The sequence below is a fragment of the Haemorhous mexicanus genome, chromosome 1, assembly GCF_027477595.1.
Source record: "Haemorhous mexicanus isolate bHaeMex1 chromosome 1, bHaeMex1.pri, whole genome shotgun sequence".
Lineage (NCBI taxonomy): Eukaryota > Metazoa > Chordata > Aves > Passeriformes > Fringillidae > Haemorhous > Haemorhous mexicanus.
In genome coordinates this window covers 49,033,613-49,056,618 of record NC_082341.1, presented here as the reverse complement: position 1 = coordinate 49,056,618, position 23,006 = coordinate 49,033,613, and the positions used below count along the sequence as shown (strand labels likewise).

At 38.5% G+C, this 23,006-nt stretch overlaps 1 long non-coding RNA gene across 1 annotated transcript; it reads left to right on the top strand.

Annotated features, from left to right (window-relative positions):
- Positions 1-437: 437 nt before the first annotated feature.
- Positions 438-13,796, top strand: LOC132339378 (uncharacterized). The gene is made up of 5 exons (XR_009489696.1): positions 438-564; positions 5,891-5,947; positions 10,828-10,998; positions 11,777-11,908; positions 12,467-13,796. It is a non-coding gene; the product is annotated as an uncharacterized LOC132339378 (long non-coding RNA).
- Positions 13,797-23,006: the final 9,210 nt, after the last annotated feature.

Genomic DNA, 23,006 nt, shown 5'->3' with positions numbered 1-23,006 from the left:
AGGTATGCTCATTGGGCCAGCATGAGCTTTTAGCAAGCTATGGTGATAGCAGATGGGATCACAAGATGCAGGGCTGGAAGACAGAAGGCTGTGAACTGGGTGGCTTTGCTGGAGCTGGACTCTGGCAGGAGATTAGATCACAGTGCTGCTTGCTGAAATGCTGAATAACATTCCTTGTGCCCCTTGTTAAAAGCATTTTCCTAACAGATCCCAAGTCAGAGCTGTATTGATAAGGGGAAATGTAATTAGGAATAAATCTGCATTTTATGGTAGAGGCAGAGAACAAGGTAGAATGTGCTATTCTTTGCTTTTGCTAGCATATTTTAAATTAACACTGCCTAAAAAAAAGGCTTGTGTGCTTCTGGCAGTCTGTTCTCTCCACAAACTCCAGTGCACCTGAGTTAATTTCTTGCCAACCTCATGAAATCCAGGGAATACTTGCCACTGGATCTATATTAACACCACATTTTGTTTCTGTATTTTCCAGGTGCTTCATCTTTAAAATCTATTCTAGCAGGAGGGTTGCCAGCTATCATAACTCTTGGGGAACTAGTAGCACTTAAGGTATTTTTAATTTTTTTTTTCTTTCTGCACTGTGTATCTTATTGAAGAAGACTATTTTTCAGAAATTACCTCTTTTATTCTAAAGGTGTGAAGGAAGTTTGAAAATATGAACCTTATGGCTGAAACCCACATTTTAAGAAATGACACTTAAAATTTTATCAGAAGAGAGGATGTGATCAGTGGCTTCTTAATACTCTGACTGTAACTTTCCTTAGGTAGTCTTTTACTCTTTTCCATGGTAGTCTTCCATGCTGCCTTGTTGTTGTTGTTGTTTCTATTTTCTTAAACAGTGCCAAATGAGAGAAAAGAAGAGCTCTAACTTTTGACATCTCCTGAAATATGTTATCAAATTAAAAAAAGATCAGCACCATAATAGCTACATTATTGAGAACAGAACGAGAGTTCTGTGTTGAGACTTCATTATAACTACTCCAGGCAGAGTTAATTATGTTAGGTGTGCCAAAAATCTAGTGGTTTCAAAAGACTGAGAAAACCTTTAATTGACAAATGTAGATGAATGTCTTCTGTCCTTCAGGACCTCCCATTTAGGAGAGAAACTTCTGCCACTCACTTTTGAAATATCTGCAATAGCTGGTAGCTTGGCACTGAATAACCTGATTTTGCTGGCACATATATAAAATCTGTCTCTCCATAGCAACAAGAGATGATAATGGTAAAAAATGCCATTAAGCCATATATGCACAGTTTATTCTCTTGCTCCCTATCCAGCTTGCCTTAAGTGACTTTTCCTTTCATAGTCAGTATAAAGCTACCATAGAGACTTTTAGGGAGGAGTAGTACCAAGACACATAGTTAAGCTTTACAGAATTATGATAAATTTAGAAGTTATCCTTCACAAGCATTGCCTTGAATAGTGCAAGAAGGACAGTGGGAAAGTGACCATTTCTCAGTGGAAAGCAGTTGGATTTATGTCCCAGAATATATTTATTTGCAGATCTTTCAAAATCCTGATCTTGCTTCTTGCTCCAAAGTTCTTTCTAAGCATCTACTAAATTCACTGGAACTTCTATCTAATTCCCATTTTAACAGGAAGATGTAACTGTGGGCTCTAGTTAAATAGAAGACAAAAGAGATGAATGAACTGAGAAAAGGGAAGGGCAGGACAGCAGCAATAGTTCACTTGGTTTGGCCAGTAATGTGCAAATTTCTTCTTTTTATTCTAAAAATCACAAATGTTTTCTATAAATCTTAGCAGTTATTTGATGATGTCATTCATTATTTTCATTAATTTGCTTTAAAGCTTTCTACCTGAATGCCTAGTGTTATAAAGATATACCTCCAGCCTGTGGACCCTATCCAGTTTACAAATCCAGTGGCTTCATGCTAGTCACAGTCTTTCCCAGATGATCTGCAATGCCTTTCTCTCTTGGCTTGCAATAGTTCATCCATAATTCAGCATTTCAACAACTCAGACCTCTGTGTGATTGCACCAAGGCTATGGATCCATTCCCATCAGATCTAGAAAACATAAGGCTTTGCACCACCTCACATCCTAGCAGAGGGCTGGCTACTATGCAGAAGAACTAGAAAAAGAGTCTTTATCACAAAGGGCTTCATGTGCACACAAAGAAGAGCAGCAGTGGGCAGGGCTGGCTGTACCAGGCAGTAAGAGACATCACTGTTCAGGAAGGAGGGCAATCATCCCAGCCCACCTACCATGTTTGTGTGTCTTTGTGTATGACTAAAGCACAGTTTTCTATCCTGCACAGTCATTCCCAAAAAGAGTGGGGTTGCGGCATACGAAGTGTGAGCATATGTTGGCAACAACGTGTTTTAAAGGGGGCCATATCCCCTCAGCACATTTCTCTAAAGATCATTAGATCCCTGTGGAGCATCCTCTGCTCCCCTGTACCTGAGATTTTGTAATCAAAGGTTTAAAAATCTGCAGCAGGCAAATTTTAAAAGCAGATACAGCATCTCAGCTTCCAAGACTCTGTACTATATTCTTATACAGATCCTTATACCCTACACAATGGTGTAGCCTACTTAATTTTTCCTTAATGATTGCTTTCTGACATAAAAATTTTTTCCTCCCAAAGTGACTTGCTCTACAGACAAAAATAAGCATTCGAGTACAGACTAAGAGTACTGAAGAAGCATCTGACCTCCTGCTGTAGTCACATCTCTTCTCAGGAGAGGGCTAGGAAAGGTCACAAGGAGCACAGGCCTAATAATGAGTGGCTTGAGAAAACCGACCATACAGCCGAGTCACCTTTTTCTTTCACAGTTAACAATATTTTTCACTCAGAATGTCCTTTGCTTCTGGCATTTAATAAAAGCATACATTAAATTGGCTCAGCCATATTAAAAAAAAATCTGGATAATTATTGACACCAACTGATCTGCAAAACATAGTTATATTTTTTCCTGCTTTCTTTCTGCAGTAAATGTATCTGCAGCTTCAGAAGATCCAGCATAAGACACAGTCACACTGCAAGAAACTGAATTATGATTAAGCTTGTAATAATAGCAGAGACATTTGTCTGTTTTGAGCAACATCTCTCTTTGCTTCTTCTCCTGAAGAAGAATTATAAGAAATGAAGGAGGATGAATTAGTCACAATTGTCTCTAACCTTAGACAATAAGGCAAAGCACTGCTCTGATTTTTCTTTATGGAAGCAACACAGATTGAGATGCTCTTGTATGCCATAACAATTGTGTATAGAGTCATATCCAGAGGAAAGTCTGGAGTGTTTTTATTATTTAAGATTTTTGATTATTTTTGATTATTGCATAAAAATCAAGCTTTTTTTTCTCTTTCATAATATGATATCATCTGTTTTGATGTGGAATAGTAGTATATGGTTGTAGGTAACATAAAGAACACAGCTGAGATGGCATTGTCAACAGAGATATTGAAATTGCTCAGATATAAAAAGTTAGGTTTGAATACTGCTGTAGATCAGAATTTAATTGTGTTAAATTTTTATTTGAAGCTCAATTTTACCTGTTCTTAAATTACACCACAGTATAGATATAAAAAACCCCAATATTTTCCTCTGAAGAAGTAATTTCACTTAAGCTATAAAATAATTAGAAACTTGAAGCAATTATAACACTAACCAGACTTTCAGAAATACTATCTCCAAACTAAATACTTTCTTGGACAAATATCCCCTGAGCTGTGTTACCTTTACACCCTGAACACCTTACATTATTCTTGATTAAAACACTGAAAACGTTTCACTGGCCCATCACTGTACCTAGAATGCTCCAACAACTACAGTTTATTAATCCCTTTTTGTTATCTTTTTTAATAAATGCCATTCTGGTTATTTCCTTCCTTTAAAAAAAAAAAAATTCCTTTCGTGGATAACAAGCTCTGTGCATTCTGTCACATAGTCACAAATACTGCTGATGGACATCTTAGGCTTTTTCTTTCAAGCTAATGATTTCATTGTCTGAAACTCATGCTGGTATTTGAAACATATTTTCAAGTTTGAAATCCCAAAATGCCAGAAATATAAAGTGAATGTGGGCATGGCAAATATTTTCAAAATAATTGGGAGAAAGGGAACAGAACAGAAAAGTGAAGCATATATAGCAATATCTGTTAAAAACGTCTTTTAAGCCAAATGTCAAGAGAAATAGTTAAGGAGTTTCTCCTTTAACTTAAAGCAATGATGAAGAAAGAATCTGCTGCAGCCCAGAGAGCTATAGAGAGGTGAAAATGGTGCTGCTTAATGCACAGTCGTGGCCTGGATTTTATGCCCAGATCTCCCTGACACCTCACAAAAGACAAAAATAAATCAGTGGCTCCAGAGCAGTTTTGCTGTCAAAGCATGCATGCAGGCAGCAGGGAGAGGTGTTTCTAGAAAGGCAAGTCCAAAAATCATTCTGCTTCTTTCTCCTGCTGCTGTGGTTTTTTAAAGCCTCTCCAGAAATCTCTTTTGTAGGTAGGAAAAGCAAACTGAAAAGAGTGGGATGTTTCCTCACAAGACTGCAGACCCAGGCCTTGTGTGCAGGACACACGAGCCCAGACTGACCCATAAATAAGCTATTAAGGTACTAAGTCTCCCATGTCTGGTTATTGCAGAGCTGGAATGATGGACTGATATTAGTGCTATTCCTTGAAGACTGATTTAGCTTTCACAGGAGTCATCATTTCACACAGGACAGGTCAAGCTTTATAAATGCCAATTTCCTGGCACGAGTAATTTCCAGTATTCCCATACCTGCTCAGAGCCCAGCTCCACATTCTGGTAATTCTGTTACCCTGAATTTAAACAAGGCTGCTTCCAGAGCCACCTGCAGGACTGGGCTCAAGAAACTAATGCTGTTAGGTTTTCGTTGCAATTAGAAGCACTGGGAATTAAGTGCTTTATTTTTTTAAAGGGCAATCCAGAGGTGAAAAAAGGGAAAAAAAAAAAAAAAATCACAATCCAAGCATAAAGGTCTACTTCCAAGTCTTCTATCTCTGACCTGTAAAACAATGTGGTCATTACACAAATTTTGTATGGGAGCACAGGGCATCTTCTTGTCAAATGGTACCCACATCCACTGCCCTATAAAAGAGGAGACATTTCTCTAGTTTCCCCAGTAGGTGAGGGGATCAAGGCATGTGAATTTAGGGGGTGAAGATGACATCTGGCGAGTGCTTATCTGTCTCAGGGTTCACCTGCAGCCTGATTGTGAGTACAGTTGCAGTGCTGCCTCTTTTTTCCTTCTTTTTTTCCTCTGTGTATGTGCACGTGCGGTTTTGCTTTCATTAAATACAGATTTCCTTGATGTTTATGCAGGATACATGTGTTTCTCTATCAAATCACTTGCAATGGAGAATATGCCAAACTTCCCAAAGCAAATACAAGCTGCCTGCTACATATCCACTAGAACATAACACAGAAGCCAAATCTCATCTCAGTCCTTTCCTTGGGAATGATTAATACTCACTCATCTGAGTCCAGCTTTCTAGAGCTCATGCTACAATGTTCCTACCCAATTATGCCTAAAACACAGTGATATATGGTGTTTTTATATAAGGAACATACTAATGTGCTTTGTCACCCAACACATGGTAAAAGTGTTTCAGTTCCCAGGAAAAATGGTCTGTGTGTGTGTGAGTTCCAGCCTCACAAGTCTGACTGAATATATTTGCTGCAGCATGCTTCACTTTTCTGAAAGTGAAATGAAACCAACTCCAATAGTATAATTTTTTCTGCTTTAAAGGAAAAAAAAAAGGACCAAGTCCTGGTAGAGGACTAAAGAAATATTATTAACAGCATGTATGAACTTACTAAAGAGAGAGAAAATGGAAAATGAGTTAAAGGAATGAATTGGCCTCCTTATGTTTTGATATTTCTTACAGGGTAACACAAGATGCGTATGATTTTGCCATAGATTTTGATGGAGGTGGGTGTCTAAGGTAAGCCAATGCAACCAGATTATCCTGTATGAAATGCAGGATGTGAATGTGAAGCATCACTGTGGGACTATGATGAAAGAAGTGGCTGGTCCAGGGGGAGCAGCTGTAAGGGGAGGCTTAGTTACTGCTATGCTCTGTGCCAGCCTGCTTGCCCATTTGTCAGCTCCTCACCTTTGTCTTGCTCTATGCAGTTCCCAAAACAGAGCCCCAGACAGCAGCTAGGCAGCACAGAAAAATGCACATCTATAATAAGCAAAGAATTGCAATAAAATCCCCCAATATGTTTCCCAGCTCTTTCCCTTATGATAGTTCCCAGGACATTCCCTTATAATACTTCTTGTTTAAAAGAAATGTGTTCTGCAGTGTCCACACATTAGTGCTGAAGAGATGCAGCTTTTTCTGTCAGCGACAACTTGCTGCTACTCACCATGATCTACTAAAGGCCTGCCTAACCTTATGTTGCCCTGTAAAACTCACAAAATTATCAGGAGACTTTTCAAAATAGACTGTGCAGTGCTTATGGATCTGGGACAGAACAATTTTATGACTGTGCTGCTGTGGGTGTAGGTGTATGTTCCCTGGCCTTTTCCATAATTAGTGTTTAACTATATAGGGGTTTTATCTTTGAATAGGTGAGTTCAGTGCTACAAACCAGGGGGAGTTATTGGAAAATCAATCTAAAAAGCAACAGAAAGGCATTAGGAGAGAACATTTGTTTGATGGGGAGAAATGAGGGAAGAAGGAGACAGTAATGAACTGCGATGTAGGTGATATTCCCAGGGCTTCCTCCCAAGCCATTGTCAGGATCGGCAATGCTGCCAATGAGGTCATTAACTGGTTAAAAAGACTTTTACAGAGGAGGAAAAGGGGATGGCTGATCCATATATGATATATGAGCCTGTGTTTTTAGCAGGGTTTGTTGAGAGCCCTGCAAACTGCCTGCACTACAGCAAACACCACAGCTGCATTCCCAGACGAGTTCAGAGGTGAGGGGCAGATTTGCATCCATTCCCTTGGCCTTATGGAGGATGTCTGTTGTGCAGAGGAGTTATTTTATACTGAGAGCACGTCCCTGGTACCTTGAGAGTCTTGAGACATAGACTCATGAGTTCTTGTTAATTCTGATGCAGCTGGAGTTTGCTAAGCAGTGTGAGTGGGTTTTTGGGACTTCAGCATGTGTAAAGCCTGCTCCTGGATCCCTGTTCCTCTTGCCTGCCCTCACAGAGCTGCCTAGAGCTGCTCTGAAATGGGGACATAGCTCGTCATAGGGAGCAGAGATAGCCAAAAGTAGTTTTTGCAAAGCAAAATAGTCCTTCCAAAGCAAATTGACATTTCTTGGTCAACTGGCTGAGCACATTGCTTGGGTAGGGGCTCTGCCCCACAGCATCCTTCTTGGGCAGAGAACAGCACATCTGCTCGAGCTCACTTTGTCAAACCTGGAAAACATTTATCAATGTCTCCCTCACTCACACTTATCTACCACATCTCTGCCTCACCTGCTGCTACTGTCAGAGGACCCCTCTGGCCAAATTGAGTTCCTTGTTGGAAAGCAGCACTCAGAGAGAATGTTGCTTCCACATTCTCTTCAGAGAAGCTGTTCATCCTTCTCTGCTCAGTTCCAGATGGCTCATTTACTGCCAGTTCAGATGGATGAAGGCAAATGTCCCATTTTTTTTCCATGGGATTTCTTGCCTTTCAACTTCAGGTTTAACCCATTCCCGTTATGGACAAAATGCAACCTGTTGAATCACACAACTTGAAAATATTCTGACCTTCACTATACTGAAAAAATTGAGCTTTAATACCACCTTAGTAACTCATTGTTTTGATCCTGACACTTCAATTTGTAACAAATATTCCCATCAGAATCGTGCCATATCCCTGTTCTTTAAAGCTAGCACCTTTCCCAAGTTTTTCTATGTGCTGCTTCATTTTTGCATCCCTCCAAGTCTGCCTAGAACAATCACTTCAATTTCTAGTCCTTTCCCCACAACAGCCCTTTTAATCAGTGCTTCCTTAGTCTTTTGCACAGCTCCTTGCATGTCTCCCTGTTCCTGCAATCCTTTTCAAAACACCTCTTGGCCCCTTTCCTGAGTAAGAGTTCCTGTTTCTGCCATATTGCTCTCCATATGGCCACACCAATACTGTGAGCTACAAGGGTTTGAGTGTAATCCACTGGGAGATGTGGTTCTGATGTTAAAATGGAACCTGAGCCATATGCATGAATGGTTTAGTTTAGTTTTCCATCAGAAAGAAAAACAATCAGGTTAAACCAGTGGTTTTGCACTATACTTATTTTGTGATATTAGAGAATTAAGAAAGGCTAAAATAAAGGTGCAGAATTTCAGCTTTGAGACAAAGTAATTTTTTCAGAGCATGGATGTATAATTTTCATTCATTGATGGCTTAAACTAGTTTTGGTTTTTTTTTTTTTTAGCATGTTCAAAATAAAACAAAGCTTGAAATATCCACATTTCTTTGCATAATGAACCTTCTTTCATATTCTGAATACTCCTGCTTCCTACTTCTTTTAGAAGCACCCATTTTAGGTTGGAGTATTCTGAGATGTGCTTCTACACAACTTTTTGTGGCGACTTTCACCCAGTCAATGGTGCTACCACCCAATTTACTGTTCCAGAACCACAGCTGGTGTGGCACAGCTCATGTCTTCAAAAGTTAATTTTGTGTAAAGCAATCAGAAATTGAATTAAAACATTTCCCATTTTATCCTAGATAAAACATTTTTGTAAATCTTAAACCTCCACCCAAGTCTCTCAGTTTTCATACACCACAAAATCAGGTCCTCCTCCTCCACCAAAAGGTAAAAATTTTCTTTCAGAGTCTCCATCAAACTAAAGGACAAAACTGAGCAAGAAAAAACATCAACCCAAACACTTTCAAATTTCCTATAATTTCAAAACTTGCTTTGATATTTACCAAACTTCTTGGAATAGGAGATGATAAAAGGCAATAGAAAACAATCTAATACAATATATTTTCTCTGTGGGTAGCTAAGGGACTTAAAATCACATCAGGGTTTGATTAATGATAGTAAAGGTGATGAGTCTAAGCAAATTATCTGAATAGGGAATCATTAGGGGACATTCAGAGCTACCAATGGGATCTTCTTTTACCTATGTTTTCTGATAACAGCTCAGAAATGCTCAAGAGACTCCAGCAGCTCAAGTGTTGCATCTATTAAAGGATCCAGCACGCTCTGGCTAAATTATTATTTATTATTTTTATTACACAGTTGCCTAAATGTCAAATTATTCATAGCTGTTACAGAAAAAGAGGCACAATCTTTTTATGGCATTTTCCTACATTACAGGAATTTATAGCAGACATTTTCAGTCTGGGTTGCTGCTGAGGTGAAATTCCTACCCCTTAGAAAGCTGGTGCTATACCAAGTAGCATTCCATCACTTTTTGTGTCGTGTCACTTTACGTCCTACTGTGACACACGATATTAATAAGGACTTCCTTCCACATTCTCTCTCCCAGCTGGTGATGCTATTCCCCTGGGGAGGATGGGCTGTGGATACAACTGTGAGGTTTAATACATCCAGGCACCTGGTGGTCCCTGGAGGGTTTGATAAGTGACCCTGAAGAGTACTCACTGGATGCTGCTGTCACTTTGGCCCCTCTCGCAGCACTACACTCTGCTCCAGGGGCAGAGAGGAGGGGAAAGCAAGCAGAGGGCTTGGATTCCAGCTTTGTCAGGGGGATTGCACTTTCCCTTTATTCCCCAACTTCATCCTTCATCACCTATCATGCAGCTCTCAGAGGAAAAAGAACAAAAGGAGATTATACGCTTTGGAGAAGAAGAAAGTATATTTAGTTGCTGCTGATCTTGTAACTTTTGTTACTTTGTATGTGGTCTGCAATCCATTCTTGCCAATTACCAATGCGGGGCTTTGACAATAGTGGAATGAGATTCACAGCTATGCAGTCACAGCTTGAGACTTTGCAAATGAACGTTCATAGCATGCTTCTCAGCTTCCTTTTTATAGAAAAACTAGCACTTGCAATTATATACTTTTTAACAAATACTCCTTCTGCATCTCTCATTTCCAACTTTGCTTTGTGATCCTAAGGGAGAATTTTTGCACTGCTAAACTTCCCAAAAATAAAATGAGAGAGAGGCAAATTATGTCCTCTCATAAGAAGAAGTTGCTAAAAGAGGCTATTAAATGAAGATATCAGTAATCTGATTCACTCTTTGAAAAATATTGTTAATCTAAAAATTGCATTCTTTTTGGCATCACCAACTTCATCTAATCCAAGACCAAAGATTTTCTAGCTAAAAGTTTTTATTTCTTGGGAAAAAAAAAAAAAAAAGACACAGCACATTAAAACCCCCAAAACCTCAAGGCAAGGAGAAATAGTTCATTGTCCTTAAATCTGCATTAGTGCCTGTTAAAAAGGAGGTGATAAGAGAGCAGTACTAATGGTCAGCAAGTAGACTTAGAGAGCTGCAGGTCACAGGCTAAGGCCAGTGGTTCTCCCAGGGCTCTTAAAGTGAATGTCTCATTTATATCTCAGTCTTAGAGTAGCCCAGTGCATATTTATTTCAAGTTTTAGCTTAGTGCAAAACGAATTTTAATGGAGAGCTACTTGCTAAATCAGCTATGGAAAAACCTGCAACCCCTTAACAGGAGACGCCAGAGGAATAGGAATTTTTTTTTCTTTTGTTTTGTTTCTGGCTTTGACTAGAACAAAGACGAGTAAGACCTTCTTCACTCATTTCAGACAACTGCTGTCATGGCTATGTGGCTGCAGGGCAGGGCAATCCCTGCTCTGTATTTTTGGTTGTTTTTTTCTTCCTTTCTTTCGTGTTCCCACAGACTTTCTAGTTTTTCCCCTGTATTCTCCCAACAGCAGGCTGAGTCTCAGTTACTGCTCCTCAGCTACAGTCACAGCCTCGTTGGTGGGGACTGATCCCACCTCCTTCCCAGGAGAAGCAAATGGATTTGTCAGTGATAGACAGACTTCCTACCTAAACTGAAGCAAACATTATCAAACCTCCATTTAAGAAAATGGAGTTGTGAGGTAAGAAAAAGTCTTCACCTAGATCCTCATTGCTTTAAGCCATTCACTCTGGGAAAAGATGAAAAACTGCCTACTTCAAACCCTTCTTCAAGGTCTTCCTTCTTGCTCTTCATCAGGCTCTTTTTCTGTGAATCTGCCACAGACATTCTCCTCTTTACAAAAGTTGCTTTGTTTAACCAGATTTTACTGAAACAAAGCACTTTAGCTTGTAGTTTCCTAGGTGAGCCTGGCTGTCCACTCCAAATGCAATGGGGTCCTCAGGAGATTGTCAGAGACAGAATTTTCCATAGTACGGTTAGGAAGTCTTGTTTTCCAATAGCCTGCTGTTACATTTAGCCATTGTACTCACACAATGTCAGCAGCTGAGCTTCCTAGTTTTCATAAATGATTAAAGAGCTATTTCCATAATGTAAAGCCACTTCCTTGCATTGCTGACATCACCAAAACCAAGGTGATAACGTCTGATATGGACACACCTATCAGAACTGGAGACTGTATTCACAGAAATAAATAGAATTCGCTCAATTTAAGATTGTAAAATATCACTGAAGGTACAGTGGTGAGTCACAGTTTGTCAAAGCAGTTGGGAGTACAGGGCAAATAATTAAGAGCTTGAATCTATCTATCCTCGCTGATGGAGATATAGCTATCATTAGAATTCCATAGATGTGCCAAACTGTAGAAATTCTAGTCATAGATAGTTCTCTAAGGAGGAAACATATTAATAATCAGTCCTTTTGAAAACTGTATTAAAATACATTCTTTTTCGAATTTTAAGGCATATTCTGCAGTCCTAATTCACATAATACTGCTACATCATCATGATTTCCCTGATAATAGACCAGAAGTCATAATTCCTTATTTTATTGGAGTGCTACAAATCTGAATGCTTTAACAATATGATTATGAGGTAGGTGTGGACAAATTCTAACTGTGTGGTTATACATGCTTATTAAGAATCTCACATTCAGGTTTTAAAATAGAATGTTTCCTTACTTTTATTTTTTAATATGTTTTGGAGTCTATTATTCACAAATTGTTATAGTAATTCCACCCCCCTGCTTTTTTCTGTCACTGAGACTAACAATATGAGTAGCATTTAAGTTTTTAAACTTTTTATCTCTTTTTTTCTTTTATAAATGTTTACTCTTTCCAGTTATGGGATGCAACTTTTTGAAAGTTAGATTATTGAGTAGGTTTTTAAAATGTATTTCTCCTTTTGTTACTCTGTCTTTTCAGTCTTGCTGATGATTCAGAAGATGGGAAAAAATCAATTCTGTTCACTCAAATGATTATAGTTACAAAAAAAGAAAATAGAATGACAAGTCATGAGAATCTTGAAATCCACTGAAACCAAAAGGCTTATTTAATTTTATATAAGACATCCTGTTAAAAAAAAAAAAAAAAAAAGCTGAAATAGCATTTCTGAGCCAAATCTTATTCTTGACACTATCTCATTTTTTTACAGGAAAAACTTCCAGATGACAGTTTTCAATCTCAACAGTCGCTAGTTGTAGGAATGGCAGAAGAGTTGGAGCAGTGAAGCTTTAAGCTATTGTTCTTTTCCTTGGAATAGCCTTGAAAGAATGCACTCACAGACTTACCAAGGGTGAACAGTTTTTTAACAGATGATTAAAATTTAATTTCTTTTTCATTGACATCAATCACCAAGACAAATATCTTGATTCTCAACTGCTTGTAGTCATTTGCATATATGGAGGGTAAGTAGAAAATACTTCTAAACAGTGTAAATGGCTGCAAAAAATCTGTGTTCTCTATTATTGACATATATTTTTGCTGAGTTTGCCTAACTACAAATCTGCATGAAAAAGTAGTGCAATGTACAAGAGGTGGACAGTCAAACTCCATACCAGTGTTTTGACCACATCAGGGAGCTGAGAGGAGCCTGTTCTGTTTAAGAATCATGGATTGTCCTACACACACACACATGTAGCTTCAAACTGCATTTTCTCAGGCAGCATTACATCATCTAAAAAGAAAAATGAAAGCAGCCTTTGCTGGTAAACTGTTAATAGCCATGACAATCAGATTGGATTAAATAATTAAACTGAAATAATGGTATTTAAAGAGGAAGACACCATCAATTTGGCAACTGATAAATGGAATCCATTTGCTAGTGTTGGTGAAAGATTTTTTTCTTGAAAAGCTAACCTTGAGCTGAAAGCCAACTAAGCTATAGACTTATGAGGACAGATTTTGGCTCCGATTGTAGCAGCTAAATTCAGAACAATTTACAGTCCAGCAGTCATTATTAGGTTTGCAATACAAAGCATGAGAATTCAAAAGTTTCTGTTTTGGTAGTCTTTTACATCTTCAGGAGCCCAAAAGATGTAAATCACACATGCTGTGTATTTCTTTGATAAGCCAAGATGCCCTGGCTTCAAAAAGTGGCAGATAAGTGATGCAGCTTCTGCCAGTGTACTGGGTCTGCACTGAAATCAGTGGGCTTTCCTATGACTGAACCTGGACTGGATTTCTCATGTTTCAAATTCCTGCTCTCCTCTGTGCCATGTTGTCTTTTCTTTCAGCCTGTCAGCACAGTCTGTCTGTGTGTGTGTGGGTAGCTGCCACCATGTGATCTGCGCTTCCCTTCTCCTTTATGTTTGTAGCCTTAGGGACCACTGAAAATGATACCTGATATCTTGCAGACCTCTGGGCGCACAGGCATATGTACAATTTTTATATATATGTGTGTGTGTGTGTGTGTGTGTGTGTGTGCATGACCATAAAATATCACACATATTGATGTCAACACCCAGTTAGACAAAATAAATTGTGGTTAAGTTCCATTCCTCTCTGTGGTTCTTGTTTCAAAAGAAGGTTTACGTCAGAACAAGGCCTAGGTGCCTAAAAATGTAGATGGAAGTAATCTGGGATTTAAAATCACCCCAAATACTAAAATATCAGTGGGTATTAGATATCAGCAGACTTGTAAAGTCCTGGCACAGGCTGATTTGTACATCTAGATCTAGTCCAAAAGTACTGTGGTCCTATTCTGTTTGCCATATGTCAAATCTCACATCATTCTGTGGTCACACCAGTGTTGACTCAAGAGAGGAGCCTTGCAGGTGGCTGAGCAGCCTTCACTGCCGAGCAGCTGGGGTACACATCAGGGCTTGAAGGAGACAAAGTGGGCAAACAAATTGTTATAACTGAATTGCAATGAGAATTGTTATAACTGAACTGTATCCTAGCCTAGTGCTAGGACCTAGGATGGCTATGCTTTTGCACAGTATATAAATGAAGGGAAGAAGAGAGATAAGCGTGATAACTGTGAAGTTTCCTTTTGTTTGGTTTGTTCTAAGGAAAAATGATGTGGAAGGTCTTGTCAGCAGCAGTTTAGCTGCTGAAGCACTGCTTGAGTGCTGAATTTTTATCATTTGGGCTTCCTATGCCTGTTAAAGTAAATGCTAGCTGAAATACCAGTATTAAAGCCCTAAGAAATGCCTCAAACATCTGTATTTAAAATAAACGGACTATTTCCCCTGTGTCTGGATTCTCTCTTTGGATAATGGCTTCCACATACTAAAGTCTAAGTATCACCCACCATCACTTTTGCTGTGAGTTCTTTTTTGGATGAGGAGCAGTATTTAAAAGCATTTATGTAACTAAAGACAGAGATTTGCCATTAGTAAAAGTTGTTCTAGAAGTGCAAAGCTAGTTACCTTAACCTCTTAATTAAGCTCTTTAAATTGTTTCAAATGTAGAAACCTGGTATCTGACTTGCAGTCTAAGTAATTTTCTTTTCCAGATCATACTGTAAATGTTCTGGTCTGAAAAACTGAAAAGAAAGTCTGGTGCATGTGCAAAGAAAGGACTGAAACCCTTGGGATTAATGGCAGTGAGACTCTAAACTGGTCAGAGACATTTAGCAGTCTTCTAAGGCATTTACCTATAATTTTGGAGGATCCAAGCATCTAGATTTGTCCTTAAGCTGCTTAGACTTGATAGTACTGACACTGAAATCTCTAGAAAATTTAAGGCAGCTGAGGGAGAGACTGAGATTTAGCTGACATGAGCTGCTCCCAAAGAAGTCTGTCCTCCAGAGGAAGAATCACTTCCCTTGGCTGAAGGTGGTCTTGTGAATACCTCTCTGAGACTCTCAAAGCGTGTTAGTTCTTTTGTATTTTGATTCCTAATCCAAAATTCTGTGTGGGTTGGTTCTGGAGACCAAAACAATTGGTACTGTGAAAGCAAAGCTGCTTCAGAACCAGTGCCAGGACAGGGTCTTACTTTGGTAGATACTGTACATTTTGTTATTGTGTGAGCAAAAAAAGAGTGCAGCTAAAGCATCACAGCTAGTCAATAAAAAATTATGCACTCTACAGAAGCATTAGGGTGCATAAAAAATTAACTCCAGGCTCATGTATGCAAAACTTAATTATGTAGGCTTCAAATCTCATCATTGTTTAACTGCTCTCCTCAGAAACTAGGCTAGTTCTTGAAACCTTTCATATTTATCATTTATTTTAAAAACATTTTAAATGCAGCAAATATTTAAACTTGAAAGATAATTCAGCTTCTTTTTCCTGGGCTAAATTTGTTATGAGGATTTTGTTGTATTGTCATTTAGACAGATATTTTACAAAAACAGATATGAATGAAATAAGACCCTTGAGCCCACAATTAAAATCAACAAAAGTTGACATTTTTTTATTAAAGCTCGCGGGGACAGATTTGTCTTAGTAGAAGAGTTTGCTCTTGTCTAGTTTTGAAAATGTGATTTAACATGGCTGGCATCCTGAAAACAGGAGTCAGAAACCTGGAGTTTTCATAAACCAGAAAACCTTCAAGAAGAAGTAAACAGTCAACCAGTGGGGAGTCTATGCTAATTTTTGGGGATTTTTTCTTCACCAATACCCAGAGATATTCCTGGGCACTGGATGCTCAATGCAGTACAAGGAAACTGTTTTGAGATGTTCTTAACATTTTTAGCATGTTGTCATTCAGTGTCCACACACACATTTAGGAAGCATAGCTGTTTTAAGGCACAAATAATGAGGTCAATGAACCCTATATGAAAATCCTATATTTGAGGCTTTGAAATAATCCAGGATGTAATGAAAAATATTTTTCTATTTGATTTGATTTGATTATTTTATTTGATTATTTTTATTTTTATTTTTTAATATTTTTGGGGTATATTTTTTTTTATTTTTTTGTTTTTATTTTATTTTTCTATCTAAAAATTTTTTACACTTTTAATTTATTTTATTTATTTTTGTTTTTAATTTTATTTTTATTTAATTTATTTTTTATTTTATAATTTTATTTTATTTTGTTTTATTTTATTATTGTTTTTTTATTTGTTTATTTAATTTAATTTTTATTTATTTTAATTTTTAATTTTTATTATTTTTATTTTAATATTTTTATTATTTTTATTTTATTTTATTTTTTAATTTTTAAAATTTTATTCTTAATTATTTTATTTTATTTTTAAATTTTTAAAAAAATTTTTTTAGAGGAGTAATGCTACGTCTTTCAGTATCAGAAGGATGAACTCATTCCCAATAGTGCTTTGAAAGACGAGAACAGGTATTTTGCTTTATCTCCAACCCAGCCCATGTTTCAATAACATTAGTGTTTGATGGTAGTACTTGCTCAGTCCTGCCAGTAACTTCTCTGTCTCAGTCCCTGTTTTCTCAGTTGTTCAGGGAAACATATTTATAATGGGAACATTTAAGATCCAACTGATATTTTAATGCTCCACAGTAAATAAAAATGATGGGTGTAGAGCCTGACATGTTGAAGTGCTGCATAAGGGATTTGGCTGCCTAAGTCCCATTAAGGTCTATGGGAACCATACGGCCAGATCGTCAAGTACCGCATTAAAATGTAGGTGATTCTGTCTGTAACAGAGCATGGGATTTTGGAGCTGTTCAGTACTCCTCTTCTTTAACCTGTCTCACGTTTTATTTTCTGCATTTAACTAATGGAAATTGCTGTAGATAAAGAATCATCGTGCAGGCTGGATTCTGGGTCATACCCTGCTTGCCACTGCTTTAGTTTTCCCAGTACTGACTGTGTGGACACATCTGCTGAAGTTCTTCCAACCACGTGTCATCTGGGGCCCTGTAAACACATAGCTTGGCTCTGTTCTAAACATTATTTATTAGATGTCTTGGATTTATTTGCACTCCTCTTGAAGAGTAGAGGCAGGTAAATGGTTATCAAGCAAGGATTCTTTATCATTTGCAAGCTTCTGAAGCCTTCTGAAATTTAAGCCTCTGGTATCCCTCCCCTTCTCCTGACTACAATGTGTTATTTAAAGTTTTTATTTCAGAATTGCTAACCAAATTTTAGAAAGACCTTATCCCTTGTGAGGCACGATGACAAAATCCCTTGGTTATGACACAGGATGATCCTATAGTTAATTTCTCTAATGTGGGAACAAGTAAAGAAGAAACCCCCAGGAAAAACGGAGAACTTGGGTTTTGATAAGTTAAAATTCAGAGTGAATACTTCTTGCAGGTTTTCAGAGACCCCTGTCACATATGCCCTGGGACAATACTCATGAGGAGGCCTTTGGCTGAACCTGGATGGCTGCTGTCACCAGGGAGGGCAGTGGGACAGCCAGTGCTCACCTTTGAGCTAATGCAGTGGAGGTGACAGCTTGAAGGGGTGTGAAGAGATTAAAAAGTCTGCAGAGGTGAAGGTGTGCATATCTCAATCTATCTATCTAGCTATCTAGCTATCTCTCTATCTCTATACACATGTGTTTTTCAAGGTGCATACCATCTGGCTATCAAAGCATCTCCCAGTTGGTTCTGTTTATCCCACTTTTACACTCTCCAGTATTGCATGAACTGACAGAAAAAACCAAAACCAAACCTTTAAATAAGCAAAGAACAAAAGAGAAAAGAAGATGGGAGGAGAGGATAAAAGACGGAGTATAACCAGAGAGGATGATTTGCGCAAACTGCATCCAACCTGTTTCTCTTAATTTCTACTTATTCCCTGACTTCTGTCATGTGGATTCCTTGGAAATTATGTTTGGGATCTATTTGCAATTGACAAGGGGAGAGTTTTTCCTATCCAGATAGCTGTGTTTACACTACACTTGAATATTATAAAGCCTCCTTCATGACCCAGACACTTTAGTGCAAAAGGTATCTATGAGCAAAGCAAACACAACTTTCAGAGATCCTTTTTGCATCATTATGATTGATCCTTGTCATAATTCTCTGTTTCTGAGAATTATAGGGGCAGAAACACCTTTGCACTTTTTTTTAACATAAACTGAAATGTTTATCTGGGTGCGTTTTAAACCTGTATTTGTAGCTAGCTGAATGTGCATAAGACTGTTGGCAAAGAAGTATCAGTGTTCTGTGTACAGATAGGACTCTTGCACATGTGATTTTACAGCTGACAGGAGGGTCTACCAGACATTTAAGGCATAATTGGTAGACAGGAAGAAAAGGAGGGGAAAAAAAAAAAGTCTGATTCCCCTGAATTCCTTTGAGTGTCTTCTGAACATAATGACAGCCTCACTGGCCTGTAAGGACCAAAAACCTCCCAGAGAGACCTTCAGAGACAACACTTACTTCCTCCTCTGTCATTCTGAACAATCCTTTATTTTTGTCATTTCTGGATACCACAGAGACCTCTATTGCTCTTTGCTCCCTGTCCCACTGTCTGCCTTTTAATTTGCAGTCATCTGTGGCAACCCAGCTAAATTCCTGTTTGACATAGCTGAAACTTGGTCACAACAGCAGGTTCTTGGAAAATGCCCAAGACAATGGACAAATGCCCCAGTTTTCTCAGCATCTGTGCTAACCTTGAAACTCTACCTGGTAGGCACAGTGCAATCAAAAACTAATCAGTGAAATCAAGCTGAGATTTCGTCTTGGGAGCTAAGAGGAGAAAAAAAAAAAGACTGTGCAAATATGGTTGGGCTTTCAAGGGGGAAGATGCACAAAGCCATCTTTAATCATCAGTATCTCAAAAGAGTAGTGATAGGAGTACCTGGCAAAGCCTGTCAGCATCTGTGTAAATCCAGTTAATTAGCTGGAAAGGACAAACTCCTCTGGAAGCGCATATGTGATGGGCAGGCTGCATTCCCATTTCATTAAGATGATTGTTTTAAAGGTTGCAGGTAAAATGGTGCCTGTGCTCCTTTAGATCTTTCCTTTAACATGCTGAGCTGGGGCATGTCAGAGGGCAAGTGAGGCTGGGAGGTAGCACGGGGGAAAGAGCACCCAGACAACTTCCCAAGCAAGCAGCCTGATAGGGAGGCAGGAGCTTGAGCTGCAACCTACACAGTCTGTGTGATTTTCCTCTCCCTCCTTTACTGCCTTGCTCTTTCAGCAAGGAAAAAAAGAAAAAAAGAAAAAAAAATTAGGGAAAAGGCTGCAATGTGTTACAAAGGAACAGACTGGCAGACATCTGCCTCTTGCTTTTTTTTTTTTTTTTTTTTTTTTTACAAAAAGGAAAGGGTACAGAGCCAACTCTTCACTCCAGAGCCCCCAGTCCCTTAACAAACCAAATGGTGGCTGTTGGCAGGGTACTGACAGCCTGTTAATGAAGGAATTCATGACAAAATGACAACCTGTGTGGGATGCCATGTGAAGCTGAATCCTCCCACAAACCAGTACGAAGTAATTAGGTGGTGGTGAAAATAGCAACTAACTACTGTTGGGGAGAAAAGGAAAGGGGGAAAAAAATTCACCTAAATTAATTATAAAAGCAGTTCTCATTTGAATAGTATCCCTTTTCCCCCTCCCTGAGAAGACCCAACAGTTTTCCCTGAACTGCCTGCATCTCCTTCAGTGGGCCAAAGGGTGCATCTCAAAAGGCTGAGCCTGATGACTGTGAATTCAGTGCTTTTTTCTCTGAAAATGTGACCAGGACCAGTGAAGGAAGCCCTAATGAAAACCAAACAAAAATCTGTCCACTGGGGCTGCCCCTTTTGCTCCCCAAAATGGCCCTGTCTGGTTCACCTTACTCTGTTTTTCTCTTGATTTTTGTCTGATTGCTTCAGGCAGGTGGGCCTGTCTGTTGACAACTGCATTAGGTTCTAAACCCCTGAGAGGAGGGTAGGTGGGGAACCAGCCAAAGCAGTGTTTGAGTTACAAAGTGGGTCTTGCAGAAAGACACATTTTTAAACAGTGCCTCAGCAACATCAGCATCCACATTCACGACCATGGCATCAGTACCAGGAGCCAGAGCACTGGCTAGTAGCAGCTGAAGCAAAATCTGTGACTTGTGGTGAAATTACGTTTTTTAGTTGGGCTCAATACAAAGAAACCATTCTCCACTGTGTCTTGAACAGCAGCTCATGATAATTTAGCTACATAGTTCAATAATATAGATCACAGGAGTTTGTACAAGAAGGAAAATAATGTATTGCTTTATAAATGTTGGGATTTTTTCCCTCCCAGAGGCTGAAAACTTTGGGTCAACTGTAATGTGCAACAAGTTAAACTAAAAAAAAAAAAAAAAAAAATGGGGGAAAAGTCAGGGAACTTTGAGCCTTTTTTTCCCCTACATGAAAGCCAGAATTTTGAGAAATTCAGCTAACTTTGTTGTTTTGTTCTCTTAGGATGTTTAGTCTTTTCCCACCTTGTTTCTTGTAATGACATTTACTTTCTACAGCTGCAGTTTTACACAAACAATACAGACTGAAACGAACATTCTATGCCTTCTAGTTTAAAATAATGTGGAGAAATTAAGAACTTGCAGACTTTGAAGACACTCAAAGAACTTTATCTACAAAAAGAACTACTTCATCCCAAAGAACTTAAACTTATGTACATTTTCAATTCCTCATGACTTTTTTGTTTTCAATGGGCCTCACTGATTTTCTTGTATCTCATCTATTACTCAGGTAAGTTTGCTCCCATTTGTGGCTTTTTTAGTCAAGCTCTGTTTAAACATTATGAAAGCTACAAACAAATAGCTTCCTGAGGAATAGTTAATTGATTCTTGAAATAGATGAGTAATAAAAGACCTATACATTTAATTCTATTAAATTTTTTTAGAAGGAATAGATATTGACTTAGTTCTGGTTTACTGCATGAAGTCAAGAATAGACATAAGGAAGAACACTTTTAAGTTTAAAGGCTTCACTTTAGAGGGAGCTGTGAAGACATCTAACGTTTCAATAACCTGTTGTACCAGGGAGAGGCAAAAGCCAGGTCAGGGATATTTTATTCTTTCCAAGTATACAGATAGAGCTATGAAAAAATTGTTTGTGCTGCAAGTAGACAAATTTGTTTTGCCTGTATTGTGTGCCTTAAATTGCTGATTATTTTTTGGAATGACTTCTCACCCTGCTCAGTTTTCAAAGAAAGCAAAACAGTTTTTGATCTTGGATAATTACATTGCTCAGTAGCATCAGCAAATTAAGGATGGGACATAAATGAATGCATTAGAATTTGAACAGTCAGAATCTTTTATGATGTGAAAAAGTAGATAAACACTGATGATGAAATTTTGGCCCATCCACATTTATGAATGCATGCTTGTATTGGCTAATAGAATCTTGCTTTAAACAGATGAAAAAACAGGACTGAAATTCATTTGGGTTTCATTTCTGGCATCTGGATTAAGGCTTTTGGAGGTGTTCTTATGATAACAGGATCAAGAAATTACTCTAGAAAACTATTATGCCATGCACAAAGTAAATAACCACTGGTGTGGTTAAAAGTGCAGACTGTGAGGACCTTTCTTCCTTGAGGATTTAGTCCATGTTCTGGCCCCTAGAAAGGGCCACAGGATGCTACCAATCAAAGCAAAATATATGCAAATACAAACAAAACAAAGCTTTTCAGATGCTGACTATATTAAAAAAGTAAAGACTGCAAAATTAGTCACAGAACTTATTAAAATCTGGACTGGACTGTATAGAATAATCTTTCCTTTGTACAAATGCATGCAAGGTGCTGTAAGAAACTTTCCCACAAATGGGAAGGCAAATGTGTATGACCACTTTGTGCTTGTGCTGGCAGTTTAGGGCTGGCTGGGTGATACTGAATCAGGAAAAAGTTAATTTACAGTGAACAGGATTGCTTGTGTTACTGTGCTCCTGGGTTCAGGTTCTTCGCTTGTAGACTCAGAGTCAAATATTAATAGTACCACTGATTTGAAATTCTCAGTTCTCAGGGAGATGCTGTGATCTGTGCTATTCATAGATTTTGATCTCCCACGTTTGGTGTCTGTGGAGAAGGTGGAACTAGCATTGACTTTAGTGTAAACTGCACTCTTGTAGAACAGGTAAGAGCTTGTCATGCTACAGAAGGCGACTGTGAGTGGGGCTTGCTCCTCTGACATGCTAAATAAAACGTATACTTTATGACAAGCACTTTGCAGGATTCAGCCTCAGCATGCTCAGTCTTTTGTTGTCAAAAAGTCTCAGAGAGGAGCCAGAGAACTTCTTGGTCCAGGGCTATTTGTCCAGAAGCAATCTGAAATGTAAGCAAATCCCAAGTAACTGCATTAGTGAGACAGATGGAACATTGTCAGCAGAGACAGACTTGTGCAAGCAATGTGAACTCTGCTGAATTTACTTGCATGGGATTTGTTCAGCTGCTGAACAACAAGAATGTGATGTGATGAGATCTCTATCACACTTCCATTTATTTTAATAAATCTTGTGCTAACTGAAATAAAGGGAGAAGGCTTTTCAAAGCCTGACAAAGTCTGCCTATTAATATCCCTTATGCATGGACTTCTGTTATGCTCAGATGCTCAGAAAGGCATCCAAGCTGCAGCACAGTAATGATAATCTTCAAAGACATTGCAGAATCACTGAATCTTCTGAGTTGAAAGGAACCCACAAGGATCATCAAGTCCAGCTCTTAAGTGAATGAGCCATACAGTGATTGAACCCACAGCCTTGATGTTATAAGCACCATGCTCTAACCAGCTGTGCTAATCATCTTAGGGATGAGAAAATGTATATCACTCTGCATTTAAGGATCATAATGTTAGATTTCATGTGGAGTAACAATAACCAGTTGAAATGAAAGTCAAAAAGCCTAAAA